General features: G+C 40.4%; 1 protein-coding gene across 3 annotated transcripts in view; it reads left to right on the top strand.

Annotated features, from left to right (window-relative positions):
• The window catches only part of POU6F2 (POU class 6 homeobox 2), a 307048-nt gene that overhangs the window by 68983 nt on the left and 221902 nt on the right, over nucleotides 1-16163 (top strand). The gene's annotated exons all lie outside the window — the stretch shown is intronic.

Raw genomic sequence — 16163 nt, 5'->3', positions numbered from 1 at the left:
AGCATTGGTAAAAGCAAAAGTGCCATCTTTCCTGTCTTTTCTTCCTCACAGCCAGGCTTGGAGCTGTTCCCCTCTCTTCTGCTCCTTGGTGTGTGTGCACAGCTGGAAACACATCCAGCTGTGTCATGGGCAGTTGCAAAACACATTTGGTTCCATCTGTCAAGATCTTTAGGCTTCTTTGATTTGTTTGAAGCTTAGTGTTTGGAGGAGTTTGTTCCTTGAAGAGGATGATCAAAAACCTCTGTTTAATCAAGAAGCCAGAATTAAGCTTTTCAGTTAACATACCTTAAGGCATGCTTTAATATATTGTACTATTAAGCATATGTAATTATTTCTTGAGGTAGAGCACTGTTAACTGGAGAGGAAGAAAAATCATTTGAATTCGGTCTAATCTCTTGAGCAAATACTATATGGAGTGGCTTTTTTATTTTCTTTTGCATACAGTTAGGATTTATTCTCATGGTGTAGAGATGTTCTGTTTCCTCAGTGATTTGAATAAACTTGAGGCCAGATTCTGACAGGTCTCGGGTGACTGTCCGTCACAGAAGACCATAGATTTCAACAGGATATTCATCCTAGCAATACCTGCAAGCTAGCTTGGGCCCTGCACTTGTTTCAATCACTCCTCTACAGCGGTTTCTTGTGCTGTGGAGCTAAAATCAGCCAAGGAAACATACTGACAGGAAGGAGCAACCACTCTATAATCATGCTGCATTCATATTTAACAAACGATGAATTATGGACCCAGTCCTGGGGTTACTTTAGGTTTCTGCTTTGCTGTGCAGGTGTATTCCATGAGCATTGCTAAGGCTCTGCAACTCCACCTCTGCTGCCACGGGAAGGTCAGTGGTGCAATGTATGTAAAGCTTCCATTAAGGTGGGAAAGTTGTTAATTAGAGACGGTTATCATAAATAAAAAAAAATAAGGAACATAAATGGTAATTATTACTAAAACAAAAACAACTAGAGAAATCAGGAGAAATTAAAGGGAGAGGAAGGAAATTAGGTAGATATATTTGGGCTCAACTGTGATTTACATTTCTCCTCCTTTCTTGCCAGAAGTCATAAATATTTGGACTGTGAGTCACAAATATTGATGAAGGAAAAATGGAATTTATAGCTAAAAGAAAAAAGGAAATGAAAACATATAAAAAAATTTTGCTACTAATTGAATATACTTTACTGTCATGAGCACAATAAACTTAGTGACAATATCCAGCAAGAAAAGCATCTGCATAAATTGTTTGAGCTGATGTGGTTTTTTCTTCCTGGTATGAAGAGTGTGAGGGAAAACTCTTGTGTGGCTGTCTTGCTGGGATTTGATGCATTGTTTGCAGAGTCTTCTCGTTTTAACTGCGTGGATATAGCACAGTGAACCTTCTCATAACAGTTGCTGACAAGAAAAAAAAATCTTTCAATCAGCTGGTCCGGCTTGCTCCCACTCTCCCCAGCCCCCACACCCCTTTGCTTTTATGAAGCAATGAATAAAAGAGGGACCAGATGATGCAACGCTTTGCTCAGATGAGATGTGCCAGTCCGTGAGCAACTTTGGATTTGCAGGACTCTGGCTTGTGACCGTGGCCTTCAAAGGGGTTGAGTTTGGGCGTCAAGCCTTTCTCCTATTGCCATTGTCTCATTTGTGTAAAATGATGCTGGTGTATTTGGAATAGCACTTTAAAAATTTCAGGCTTGCTTGTGTCAGCAGACCCTGACTGGTATAAAGGCTGATGTGCTAGAATACAGGGTGCATTCTCTCTCCCAGCTGTGGTAGCTGGGCTGTCTGGGGCTCTACTGGAAGGGAGATGAAGGAGGGTTTTACTTTATACTCTACCTGAAAACTCAGGCGTGAAACATTCATCATAAGGAGAAAAATCAGGCCCGTTCTTGCAAAAAGAAAAAATGTATCTCTAGGGTCTGGTCATGTTTTTGGTTATTTATTTTTAATAAAACATTCTTCTGGTTTTGTATCCTTTTCTGTGGGTTCGTATAACTGTAGTATTTCAAACCAGCTTAAAACAGTTAAAAAAAAAAAAAAGGGTTCCCTAAAAGACAGTGTGCTGCTGTTTTATTTTGTTTATATCTGATATTTCTTATGGTATTCAGATGGTTGTAATAGACTAGCACAAGAGCTGCATGTCTTGTCATCTGTACTATATCAATACATTTTTATAATGATACAATAACCTGAACCCTGTAACAGTTTATGATCCATTTGAGAATTCTTATGGATTCTCAGAGTGACGGAGGCCTGAAAAAAGAACTTGACTGCTTTCACAAAACTGGTGCTGTGACAGGAAAAACTAGTGTGCCTGTGATTTAGTTGCTAAGGAATCATATTGATCTGATTCGTCATTAAACTTTTAAGTTGGAAAAAAAAAAAAGAAAAAAAGTCAAGCTGCTTGAAGGTGGAAAAACAGTGATGTGATTGTGAGGATCTGCAATACAGGTAAACTGTGCCATACTGCTACTAATATTGATTTGTTATGATTAATAAATATGATTTTATGCATTACCCATGTACTTTATCTATAATACTTCTTTTTTTAGAGCAAAAGAAAATTGCCTCTTGCTCTTTATTTTTCATTGACTATTTTTAGTCAATGATAAATAAAGAACTTTAACAGCAGTCTGATTACAGGAAAGACAGGACTTTAAAACAGAAACGTAGCAGTAATGAATAACCATGCAGCATGCTATGCACACGCAGCCATTTTAACATTTGTAATGGTGCTAATTTCCTGGCTTTTTAAAATATGCTTCCACATGAGCTCTCAAAAGACATAAAAGCTTGGCATGTAAAGTAAATTGTTTGTCACTTACTGACGACCTGCCATATTTATTGTCAGGAGAAATGGACATTAGTTGGAAAAGCAGTTGTTAAAGGCCAAACAATTTTTAAAGATGGCAAAGATGTGCAAGGGCTTTCCTTTTTCTAACAATGAGCCACCCCTTCAGACATCAAAAGACAAGATAATAAGACACTTCAAGCACAATTCAAGATTATATTCAACATCTAAAGGCTCATCTCCTGTCAGTTTGCATTTACTCTCCCAGGGATGTGATGCTTCTATCATCATTCTGTCAAGAGGAGTCTGGCAGAAACGATGAGGGCCCCTCATTTCACACACTTAGTGTTTTTTATCAAATAGCCCATGCTCATTCTCATTCAGCCAAAATGGAGGGATAATTTGAAGAAGGTCATGCACAAGTACAAAAATCTTGTGCTGATTTGTGTGATTAGAAGGCATTAAAATTGCACGTTTATGTTAGGTTCTGAGATGTTTTGTCAGTTTATTTAGTAAGACGCTGTTGAAGTATTAAAAATATTTTTTAAAGCAAAAAAGTAGGTTTGCTTAAAACAACACACACTCTATTATTAAGCAAATATTTTCAAGAGGGATCTATTCTAAATGGCATTATTTTAATATACCTTCAAACGCATTCACCTCCCCTTTCCTCTTTGAGAGTGGAATATTCAAGAGCTCTAGGGGTAAAATATTGGCCCACTCATACTCATCATGATTTCACTCACTGGTCATTTAATTATTGGAATTTTTATTTGGACAAAGATTTAGGACACTGAAATCAGCATATCAATATAAAGGGAATAATTTTAACACCTGGATCTCAGCACTTATCATCTTGGCATTACACACTTCTTTTTGCTAACAAGGAATGGAAGGATCTGGCCAGGTACAGAAATGGAGGATGGAGTAAAACGGCTTTCCTCATTTCTGAATTCTTTGATTTAGGCACCGAAAATGAAAAGACCGGATAGTGCTGTCAGTGTGTCTTGTACATGAAACTGGCTCCAATATACAAACCATACATGGACCATGTAACATAGAGGAGCCAGGCCTCTCTGTCTCCCAATGAAACCAATGGGATATAAGGCAGTTTAACCCCTCTTAAAATGGAGCCACAGCTGAGGGACTTGGCTGGAGCTGCTCTCAGTCTTCAATCAGGAATTTATCAGCTGTGATAGGAAGGAACTGTGAAGGAGTGTGCATTTGGCCTAGTGGAAAAAAAAAACCAACTCTGCTCTGTAGCTTGCCTTTGCACAACACAGAAAAAAAAAGGAAACCTGCACTCACAGTGCATTCTAAGGGTTTTTCACTGGACAAGAAACCTCAAGGGAAGTAGGAAGCTGTGAACAAATTGTCAAAAAGACAGATGGAATTGCTGACTGACCTACTGGTAAGAAACACTAACAACTTCCACCTCAGTGGTATGGTATTTATGCTGCAATGGAGAGTGGCTTCTCAAAGGAATTTGCTCTTCTACACATGTAAATGCCTTCATGTGTATATCAATGTAGTGTGCAGTATTTCTAGGGAAATTATAAGGTGCATTTAAACAGCTGTGGATGTTTAAACTGACTGTTATGCCCAGAATAAAAAACATTTTTTACTCTCACTGAAATACATTCCTGCTTTATTCATAAGGCCTATCTATATTCAGAAGTTTGTATTCTTTCTGCTGAATTATTCTGGAGGAGAACTTCTGTCTGTTTCCACATCAGTGTGATCCTCTACATATCAACATTTTGGTCTGCTCCACACTGTCCAGTGGAAAACCAACATCCTCTGAAACCGTGGTTTCAGCCAGCATGAAGGTAGTTGTGCAAGATCCATAGTTCCACCAGAGAGAACAAGTGGTCACTCTTGTATTCTGAATAGAATTTGTTTTCTAATAGGACAGAATTTATTTGATAAGTTTTTATCATGTCTGTGGACCTGCTCAGAGCTGTTTCATTATCATCTTTTTCCACAGAAGCATATGGGCTTATATCAACTGTGGTTGCTATGTGTGTGCATCACTATCTTAGTGAAGTTGTTCTCCAGTATTTATATTCACTGAAGGTCAAATCCTGAGAAGCTGTAGTACATGAGGAGAAGAGAAAAGAGTGACTGCAAATAGAAATTCAGCTATGCTTGAATCTGTCCTAGCTTGCTTGTCTATCTTCCTTACTCAGTCCCTTCCTAGGTGTTCTAGGAGACTTTCTTCCCTGTGCCTGGGGATGGTCTCCTGGCAGTCCACTTCTCAGGCATGAGTGTGCAGAAGAGAGACACTAATAACAAGTGATGTTAAAGGTCTGTAAATTGTTTTCTGCTCTTAGATCCAAAACTATGGAAGGTGTGGGGATACATTCAGGGAAGCTAATGCAGGCGCTCAGTGCCAGAAAATAACCCAAGTGTCCCCACACTGAGCAAAAACTCTGTTTAAGAAATATTTAAACTGTAGCTATTGTGCAGTCCACTGGAAGCATTCACAGTAGGATCCAAGAAATGAAAATGAATACCCATACATGAAGATAGAAGAACCACTATATTTAAGGCATTATGGATGTGTTCTACCTTTCTACCTATCCTCCTGTAAGTAACTGGGATAGGTAGTAGCTTCTGCTAAAGTTAATGTATTGATTTGCTCTGTGCTGTGCACCTGACTGCTTTCTGTACCACTATCTAAGCTGTTCTGGCAAGAACTGCCTGGTGCTTTAGAGAAAGCATCATTGGGATAAAAAGTTCACCTGTAAAGTTGTGAAGAGCAGGACTGCAGTTGCTGTGCATGACTGTGCTGCTTCTAAAGCACGAGTATTACAAACAGAAGGTTTGTTAATGCCAAAGACAAACTGAAAAACCTGGAGTGGCAATTTTGGCAGCAGTTGTACATTGAAAATGTGCATGAAAGGTCTTCCCCAAAGCTTGCACTAACATGCAAAGAGGCTGGGAGGAGCCTGCACTTATGTAAAGCATAACTATGTAAAGCATAAGTGTCTATTTAGGCTCTTGCACAAAGTCACTGAGCAATTCTGTATGCTTTGGGGTTAGCTCTCACATGAATTAGCTGTGCATTGTTTCATGGGTAAGTGGAAGTGAACAAGCATGTATAATTGTGTTTCTGAAGATACTATTCAACCTTTTTGTGTTACCATTCAACAGTTTTTCTTTTAAACTGTGTCTTTGACTGTGGCATTCCCTCTTAGAAAATTCCTACCTAACAAACAGCTCATTAAATCATTGATAAGATTCTGTTAAACAAACACTGGATAACACAAGATATCAGTCCCTGACAAGCACATGCACAAAATGTTGCACTTACTGGTTTTCTGAATGCTTTTGTGGGTTTTCTTTTGAAGTGGAGCTGTTTTTCAGGGCTAGGAGAATTATTGGATGAGATACTAAATAAATAATGAAACCTATAGCTATGAAATAATTTTTTTTTATTTTTAAAAAGCATTACCATATGTAAGTGTATCTCACTCTCCCTCAAAAAGATTTTCACCAGCTCTTCTCTCAGAGCAGTAACACACAGCAGTAAGCTAAAAAAGAAACAGAAGTTATTTTTGCAAATCCTTGTGCCATTGCATCGTTTGCTTGCTTAAAGTCAGGCTCTGACACCAGAATTTAAGCCCTAAAATCCTGAAAAACACAGGTGCTGAACCGGTCCATTTCCCTGAGGAAGCTTAACAGCTCTGAACGTAGAAAAAGTGCTGATATTTGTCATTAGGCAAATGCAAATTGTGAATAATTTCAATGAATGCTGGAATTAATAATATCACATTTACTTAATAATATTGCATTTTTGCTAAAGTCTAGAAGGAAGTAATATCACAATTTCTAGAAGATGGGAAAAGTGCTTTTTTGGGGGGGGAACAGGCTGTGCTGAATATGTTCAATATGATAGAGCCTACAGATTTGAAGTGTGTAATCTAATACAGAAGTGACTTCAGAGAGCATCCTACCCCCTTAAATGTTTCAGAATATGTTAAAATAAAGTCAATTAAAATTCAATAAAAACAAGGGACACCAGGTAGAGCTTAAAAAAAGTCAGTCTGTAGGAAGTAAAGGCTTTTGAGGCTGGAATTGGTCAGACAAAACAAAGTTATTTAACACGGTTATAACTGTTTCTTCAACTGTTTTTGAATACTCTTTTTTGTTACAACATGAATTAGAGGGAAACATGATAACCTAGAGACTTGCTGTCTCTCATCTGCAGTGAAGCTCAGGTCCTGGTATAAAATAATGGGATAATGGAATTTGTGGCTCTTTTAATGTAGGTATTTCTCAAGTCAGATGTAGTTAGGAGGAGATTTTAGTATTGGTCTGTTTTATTCCTTTAATTGCAAAACAAGTTGTGGGTAAAGGCAGAAACAGCCAACACTGGCTATTTGTCAATTGTCCAGAAAGACAAATTGGTTGAACTACTTGGTATGTCATAAAGTACACAGAATATAGGGGGAAATCTGTTGCAACACCTGGAAACATGTGCAGTAGTCTTTCCTATTCACATGCTGTGATATTGGTTCTCTAATAATTTTCCAATTTTTTCAGTCAATCCTGCCTTTTCTTAGAGACAAATGTCATGTAAGTTCAGAGAATGCTTGTTTAATGAGAAGTGACAAATGATAGTGGATTCTGATTGAACTTATAAATGTAATACTCTAAAACAATCAATGGTTCATTTGCTAATATTTTTTGTAATTTTTTACTGGAATGATATTGTTCAAAGAGGAGACTTCTGAGATGCATCTTAGCTGCTGCCAATGTTGCATATTTTGACCACAAGAAGCATGCTGGTTTGCATGAACCATGCTTGTTTACTATGCTTTATTTTTCTATAATGTAATTTTAATTGAAGTAATGTTCTTTCATTTTAGACAAAGCAAAGAGCAAAAAACACCATCAAAATACATCAACTTAATCATCATACCAATGCCATGCTGCATTACATAAAAATCTTAAATAGAATCCCAAGCAATAAAATCAAACCTAAGTAATGTGAAATGCTAGAACACTTGCATTTCAGCCATGGAAACTTCTAGTCCAGGCTGTATGATGAGGAGGACAAAAAGCCTGCAAGTTGATAGAGAGGAATTTTTGCTGTCAGGATATGATGAACTGTCAAGGGAAATTAAGGGAGGCTTGCCTAGGACTGTGGCAACATGTAATGTCTCCAGGAGAAGTGTTGTGCTAATCCTTTCAGGCCTTGTTCTGGATACCAAGCAGCCCCTTCAGGTACACTGGGATGACAGAGCTGAATGAAACTCACACAAGGGTTTGCATATATGGAGACTGTGTGTCTAGTAAGGCACAGTGACTGTACAGCACAAGAAGTATTTACAACTTTTAAAGACATTAATTTCTTTGGGATGTGATCCTTCTCTCCTTGGGGAGGACTGGGACGGAGAGGATTCCAAAGTAAACCTGGGGAGTGATTCCTCTCTGCTGTTAAATCATTTATTCATGATTGATAGAATTAGCTCCTATTTCCAGAAGGAATATTTATTTTATTAATTTAATAAACACCATGTATGTACAACCTGTGTTCCTATGACACAAGACCTGATTACTACCTAACCTAATTAAGGTCATTTACACCCAAGGTCAGTACATGTAAAATGCTATGTTGGCAGAATGGCAATGTGTTACGCCTATTTAACACAGATCTACCCATGGTGCAAGGCAGGAAAGACTTTTCTACTTTTGGATTATAATTTTATCTCAAATGCAACACAGAAATATAAACCCTTAAACCCATTTTTTTTTAATAATGATGTATTGCTGTAAGTCAGTTTCAGCTGACAATCTACTCTCAATTGACATGTTTTGTGAGATTTTGTAAACTAGCTAATAAACCTTTGCTCTTGCTACAATTGAGTTTAATAAAGTTCATTACATTCACTGCTGAAATAAAACCTATGGTTTAATAAATTAAAAATTGTTTCAAATGTCTTAATAATAAGCATTTAATTTAGTTAATATTTGTTCACAAATATACTTTCATTTCACATGCTACTCAGCACAGAAAATTTCCTCTGATTCATCTTTCAAGTTACCTTTTACAGAATGTGTCTCTGAGTTTGGATTTAATTTATATGCTTCAAGAAGTATCAGATGCATAACCAAGAGGTAAAAAGCATATGTGGGTCTCTAGGAGCTTGGTCTCTAGGAGCTGTATCGGAGTTTAGCTCACTCTACCTTGGGGAGGTAGAGTGCAGTAGATGCCATTGTCCTACTTGTTTGTTGTCTCTGGAGTGTGAGTAGGCAATTCAGACTTGGTGAGCATTATAAGAATTTTTGTTGGCCCAGACAGTGGCATGACTCTGCTGGTGGTGCTCAGGCCAATGCACATCAGTGAAAGGTTCTGTCCACCACTTTGCTGGCTATCTTTTGGATGAGAAAAGCCTCTACTGTGGGTGAATGGTCTCATGTTTGGAGTAATGGTATGTGCTGTCTGTGATGGTGGAATGGTCGGATGGAGTATCACAGTATCACAGTGGGATACAGTTGTTATTTAGTATTGAGATGAGTTTTAGGCTTCCTTCTGGAGTCTTCTATTGCAGACAGGCTAGAAAGAAGAATTTGTGAGGACAAGAGATCTGTCACAGGATTATTCAGTGTCTGCCTTCCTGTCAGGGAGCAGTGAGGCTTGCTGTTTCCTAAGAGCAGATGAGCCAGAAGTGGAAGATGACCTCCAGTGATGGAAAGGGGGTACAGAGGGGTCTGAAACCAGATCCAGTTCCTACCCAGGGATCTCAAATGGGAATACCTGGAAATTATTTTAAAGACAGGACTAGAGACAAGCCTACAACATACATACAAGAGTTAGGCTCAGGAAGCAAGATATCTACAGTGTAAATCCAAGCACATCCAGGAGGCAGGGCAAGCGACAAGGAATGGAAGCTAATTAAATGTAAAAGTTGAGTGAGGTTTGCATGCTAAGGACTCCCAGTCCCATGGACAGGGCTTGTAGGAGAAAGCCCCAGATCATCAGATTCAGGATGCTAATACTTGTTGGTGCACTCATGCCTCTATACAGCACTGAATTCTCATTGGCACTAGAGCTGAATTCTGAAGTGCATTTGGTACCCAGCTAAAAGCACCTTAATAGGAGCCCTGCAATTAAGTGTATGTGGTGCCACCAGTGTGGCAGGTTCTATTGGTCTACTCAGACCAGTGATTCTTAGTAGTTAGGTATTTATACAGTTTATTCCAGCCAGGGATGATGCTATTTTCACAATATGTGTGACCAAGATTTAAGGGAAGATGCTCTGTGAACTTCTCCATACTAGTTGATTCTACGAGGTTTGGAGAGTGGGAGGGTTTTTTCTCCCCACAACCTTAACCAGTGGGGAAAGCCACCTTGTCAGATCCTGCTTCCTCATCTTCACAAACCTGTGAAGACTGATTGCATTATATGTGCCGGAGCCTTTTCAAAAAGGTCCAAAAAGGTCCAAAAATCAGGACTTATAGATTTAAATGAAGGATTCTTAGCATCTATAATTAGCAGGGTTTTATGCTGACAAAACTTTCTAATGTTTATTTTCAATGAAATAAGAATGAACTGCAAACAGGAAGTACACTTTCCCTCACAGAATTTAATTATGATCTTCATGCTCTCTGAGTTCTTCATGGAGTTTTTCGGGAAGGCCATTCAAGCTTATCTTAAAAGAAAATTTTCAATATACAGCTTTCAAATGCAGGCCCAACTCTCCAAGAATCTCTGCTGGTGGAGGCTGTGGGACACCACTCTGCTACTTTTGATTGCTTCTGTGCATTTAACTCAGGTTGTCTCGTACAGCTTATGTCCTTTAAACTAAGGTAGTTAGGAAAACATGTTCCATTAGTAGCATGTACAGGTTGATACCACCCTGGTGATAACTGATTACAGCAAGTTAGTGGTGACTGTCAAAGGAATGAATTTTATGCCTGAGGAATATTAATGTGAGGTGCTCATGCATAAAAAAGAAGTTAGTTGAAATTTACATAATACTTCCTGCACCTGCTTGAATGAACTGTTAGATTATTGTACCAGGCTGCCTCAGTTCAAACACTTCAGCTTTGCCATTCTCAATGGATTAGTAAAAATAATTGTGTGGTTTAACAGAGGAATTTATATTGTGTTTGAGAGTCTTTGAGCAAACACCAGAGAGTGAAAAATGCATTATAGACCTAGTGAGCCATACTGTGGGAAATGTAAACTAAAGCAGTGATGTATCTTTAGGAGTTGCATCTCTTTTGCTGCTTGTGAAAAACCTCCGACTTTAATAAATTGTGAATGAATAAGATCAGTGGTATAAACTGATGAATGAAGTTTATTAAACTGTTACTATGATACAATATTTACAGAAGAATAAGGGAAATAATTGCATTTTCCAGGGGCGAAGGTAAATTTGTTCTCTGAAGACATGCCTAAAAGACAGCTTCTGACTCAAATGCTTAGGTTTTAAAGAAGAGTGCACTGTTTTCCTTGTGCATGTCTTTACATGGCTCCTCTCACCTTGTGAAGAGAGAGAAAAGTTGCCTTTATTTATTAAGATGGAGATAGTAAAGTATACTAGTCTTCTCATGTATTTATCTTCTTGGGCTTCTTCCTTCTGATTAAGAATGTAATAGGTATGGATATCACAGGTGTTGACTGCTAGATTCCCTCAGCTACACTAAGGGTAATAGAAGTTGAAACAGAGTTATTATAACATATACACTCATGGGTCATGTGGAAGAGAGAACAAAATGAGATGGTAAGGGTAAAGCAGAAAATGTGCTCTAGATTTTCTATATTTAAACAAAGAAAAACAAGAAGTGTCACATCACGGAGGTCAAATCAAGGTAGTACTCAGAAGAGAAAAACAGAGAAAACAGATTGTGGTTGAAAGTGCAGCTGTAAATGTACTAGCTGAAGTTATCACAGAGGGTTATCTGCTTCAACCTCCCTACACAGAGTCATCCTAGAGCACATGACACAGGATTGTGCCCAGATGGTTCTTGATTATCTCCAGTGAGGGAGACTCCACAACTTCTCCAATGCTCCATCAGCCTCACAGTGAAGAAGTTCTTTCTTATATTCAGGTGGAACTTTCTTGCATCAATCTCTGCCTGTTACCTCTTGCATTGCTTGGCACCATTGAAAAGAGCCTGGCCCCATTCTCTGGGCACCCCCCTTTAGATATCTATACACATTAATGATGTCACCTCTCAGTTATCTCTTCTCAAGGCTGAACAGACCGAATTCTGTCTTTGCTTTTAAGAGATACTCCAGTCCCCCAATCATCTTTGTTGCCCCTTGCTGAACCCACTCCAAGAGCTCCAAGTTGCTCTTGTACTGAGGAGCCCAGCACTGGACACAGCACTCCAGATGTGGCCTCAGCTGGGCTGAGCAGAGGGTCAGGATCACCTCCACCGACCTGCTGGCAATGCTCTTCCTAATGCACCCCAGGAGAGCATTGGCTGCCTTGGCCACAGGGGCTCACTGCAGGCTCATGGACAGCTTGTTGTCCACCAGGACCCACAGGTCCTTCTGCACAGAGCTGCTTTGCAGTGGTTTGGCCTCCAGACTGTAGGGTGCAGGGGGTTATTTTTCCCCAGGCACAGGACTCTGCAATTACCTTTGTTGGACTTCAGACAGTTCTTTCTGCTTGTCTCTCCAACCTGCTGAGGTCCTTCTGAAGGGCTGCACAGCCCTCTGTGGTCTCAGCCACTCCTGCCAGTTTTGTGTCATCAGTGAACTCGCTGAGGAGGTATCTGCCCCTTTCCCCAAGTCACTGATGAACAAGTTAAACAATGCTGGACCCAATATTGACCTCTGGGAGACACCACCAGTGACAAGCCTCCAGCTAGACCCTCTTCTGTTGATTTTGTCCCTCTGTCATGTGCCATTCAGCCAGCTCTCAATCCACCTTGCTATCCACCTATCCAGTCCACACTTCTTGAGTTTACCTATGAGGACATTGTGAGAAGCTTTGTTGAAGCTGAGGTAGACAATGCACACTGCTCTCCCTTCGTCCAGCCAGGTTGTTGTCCCATTATGGAAGGCCATCGTGTTGGTGAAACACAATGTACCTTTACTGAATCCATGCTAACTATTACTGATCCCCCTCTTGTCATCTATGTGGATAGAAATGGCCTTCAGAGTGAGGCACTCCATCACCCTTCCAGTGATTGAGTTAGGCTGACTGCTGGTATTTCCCTGGGTCCTCCTTGCCCCTTTTGAAGACTGAGGGGACATTTACTCTCTTCCAGTACTTGGGTACCTCTCCTGATCTCTGCAACATTTCAAAGATGACCATTAAAGGCGCTGCTGTGACATCCACCAGCTCTCTCAGCACAGATTGTGGGTACATCCCATCTGGACCCATAGACCATGCATTAAAACTGCCTAAGTGGTCTCTAACAGGATCCTCCTTGAGAGATGAAAAGTTTTCTAGCCAATGTTCCTTGACCCTGGTCTCCTGGATCAAAGATTCCCAAGAGCTGGCCATGTCAGTGAAAACTGATGCAAAGAAATCATTCAGTTACTCTGCCTTCTCTGCATTCTTTTTTTTCAACAGGGTTCCCTTTCCATCTAGTAACGGGCCCATATTTTCCTTTGTTTTCCTTTTGTTATTAATATATTTGAAGAAACCCTTCTTGTTGTCCTTGACATTCTTGGCCAGATTTAATTCTAGATGGGTTTTGACCTTCCTTGTTTTATTTCTACTTATACTGACAACCTTTCTATATTCAGCCCACATGACCTAACCCTGTTTCCATTTCCTGTGTATTTTCTGCTTCTGCTTGAGTATTGACAGGAGTTTTTTATTCACACATGAAGATCTCTCTTTAACCTCTTTGCCCAATTTCTTGCTCATTGGGATGCACTGTTCTTGAGCCTGGAGGATGTGATCCTTGAACATCAACCAGCTCTTAGATTTCTCTTCCCTCAGGACTTATTCCCATTGGATTCTTCCAAGAAAATCCCTAAAGAGGCTAAAATTAGCTCTCCTGAAGTCCATGGTTACAATCTTATTTGCTGCCCTGCTTCCTCCTTGCCTCCTTCCTTGAAACTGAACTCCACAGTCTTATAGTCACTGGAGCCAAGGCTGCTCCCAGCCTTCACATCTCCAGCAAGGCCTTCCCTGTTTGTTAGTGTGAGGCCAGGAAGCACATCATTCCTTCTGGGATTCTCACTGCTTGTGTCAGGAAGCTGTCATCACTGCTTTCCAGGAACCTTCTGGGCTGTTTGTACTTCAATGTGTTGTTTCTCCAGCAGATGTCAGGGTAGTTAAAGGCCCCCACAGGAACTGTGACTTTGAGACTGCTTCAGGCTGCCTAGTGGGCATCATACACTTACTCCTCCTGCTCAGGCTACCTGTAGCAAACACCCACAACAATGTCACCCTTACTAGTCTGCTGTTTTACCCTAACTCAAAAGCACTTGAGTTGCTTGTCCTTCACCCCAAGAGAGAACCTAATACATTCCAGGTGTTGCCTCACATAGAGAGAAACTCTACCACTGCACTTTCCTGGTCTGTCCTTCCTACACTATGTAGCCCTTCAGAACTATCTCATCTTGAGGCAAAATGGGGTTTTTTAAACACTTTTGCTGTCACATATATATACACATACTGGTTGACCTGCTAATCCTACTGGAAACCTCATTCTAAACCTTCTACTGAGGTAGTTAGGAAACCTTCTATTTGTCAACTAGAATAATTCATGTCCAGTTTGTACCCATCTGTTTTTATTTCAGTATCATCCCCAATTATCAGGGGAAAAAATTATACTTGGACTGAGCAATCACATCTTTCCTGGGTCCTTGCTTTAAGAGGAATTTCACTTCCCCAGTCTCCATCCTGCTCTCCATCCTCTTGAGAGGTGTGGAAAGAGATGCTGTCATTAAAGAATGAGGCAAAAAAGTAGCTGAGTACCTCAACGGTCTCCTCATCCTTTGTTACCAGTTTTCCAGCACTGTTAATCAGAGGGTGTACATCCTCTTTGACCTTCCTTTTCTAGTTAATATACCCATAAAAGTCCTTTCTGTTATTCTTTGCATCCCTTGCCAGGTTCAGTTCCATCTTCACCTTGGCCTTTCTCCCACCGTCACTACACAACCATACTTTGTCTCTATACTCTCCCTGGGTCACCTGTCATAGCCTCAACTGTCCATTCATTTGCTTCTTTCCCTTCAGGTTGACCAGCAGTCTCTTGCCTTCTCTGCCTGATTTCCTGGGGATTGCTAGTTCTTGCCTTCTATGGAAGGCTTCCTTAAAGATCTGCCAGCTCCGTTCCACCCCTTTGTCCCTTGTGGGCAGTTTTCCACAGGATCCCATTATGTCCCTGAAAGGCTGGAATTCTGCTTTCCTAAAGTTCAGGAGCCTAATCCTACTCCTTACCTGACCCATATTTCTCAGGACTGTGAACTCCACCAGTGCAAGGTCACTGCAAGATCACTGCAGCCCAGGCTTCTTCAAATTTTGACATCCCCAATAAGCTCACTTGTGTTGGTGACCAACAGATCCAGTAACACATCTCTTCTGGTAGGGCTTTCTATTATCTGGGTCAATAAGTTAAACTCCATGCATTCCAGGAGCATCCTGGATTGCCTACAGTTGCTGTGCTACTTTTCCAGCAGATATCAGGGTGGTTGAAGTCTTCCAGAAGGGTAAGAGCCTGCGAGTGGCCCCAGTTGCTGGAGCAAGAAGGCTCCATCAATAGGATCCTCTTGATCAGGATGGCTGCAGTAGAAACCAAGCACAAGCTTCCCTTTGTTTCCTCTGTTTCTGATTCTTACCCACAGCCTTTCAGCCTGCTTGTGGCTGCTCTTCAAAGACAGCTCTTCATACTCAATCAGCCTCTTGTGGTAGATGCCTCCACCTCTCCTTTCTCCCCTCTCTCTTCTGAACAGCCTGTAGACATAAATAGCCACACTCCGTCATGACTGCAATGGCCCTTGTGTGTCCTTCCAAATCAGGATATTCTATAATTCTATGATGCCAGTCATGCAAACTATCCTACCATGTCTTTAACTGCAGTGAGATCAAAGCCCTGTGAGCACACACAAACCTCTAGTTCCTCCTGTTTTTTCTCCATACTTCATGTGTTGATCTGCAGGCAATTTATGATTGAGTCAATATCCAAGTCGAGATGAAAAGGACTGCCCCATAGTCTTGTCTTGTGGTTATTTCTTTGGATGTTTGTTCTTGCTGGAGATGTCCCTTTTTGAGCCCTCTTTTGCTATTTGGGTGGTTGCAATAGTGCTCCCTATACCACACTTTGTTGACCCTGGCAACATCCATATCCCTCTTCCACTCCAGTGTAAAGCTCCCTCAAAAAGCCCTGCTAAGTCCCGAGTTAAGATTATTTTCCCACTTTGAGACAGGTGGACTCTGTTTGTTGCCAGTG

Source organism: Melospiza melodia, chromosome 1 (genome assembly GCF_035770615.1).
Source record: "Melospiza melodia melodia isolate bMelMel2 chromosome 1, bMelMel2.pri, whole genome shotgun sequence".
Taxonomy (NCBI): domain Eukaryota; kingdom Metazoa; phylum Chordata; class Aves; order Passeriformes; family Passerellidae; genus Melospiza; species Melospiza melodia.
This window is presented reverse-complemented; position numbering and strand designations above follow the sequence as displayed.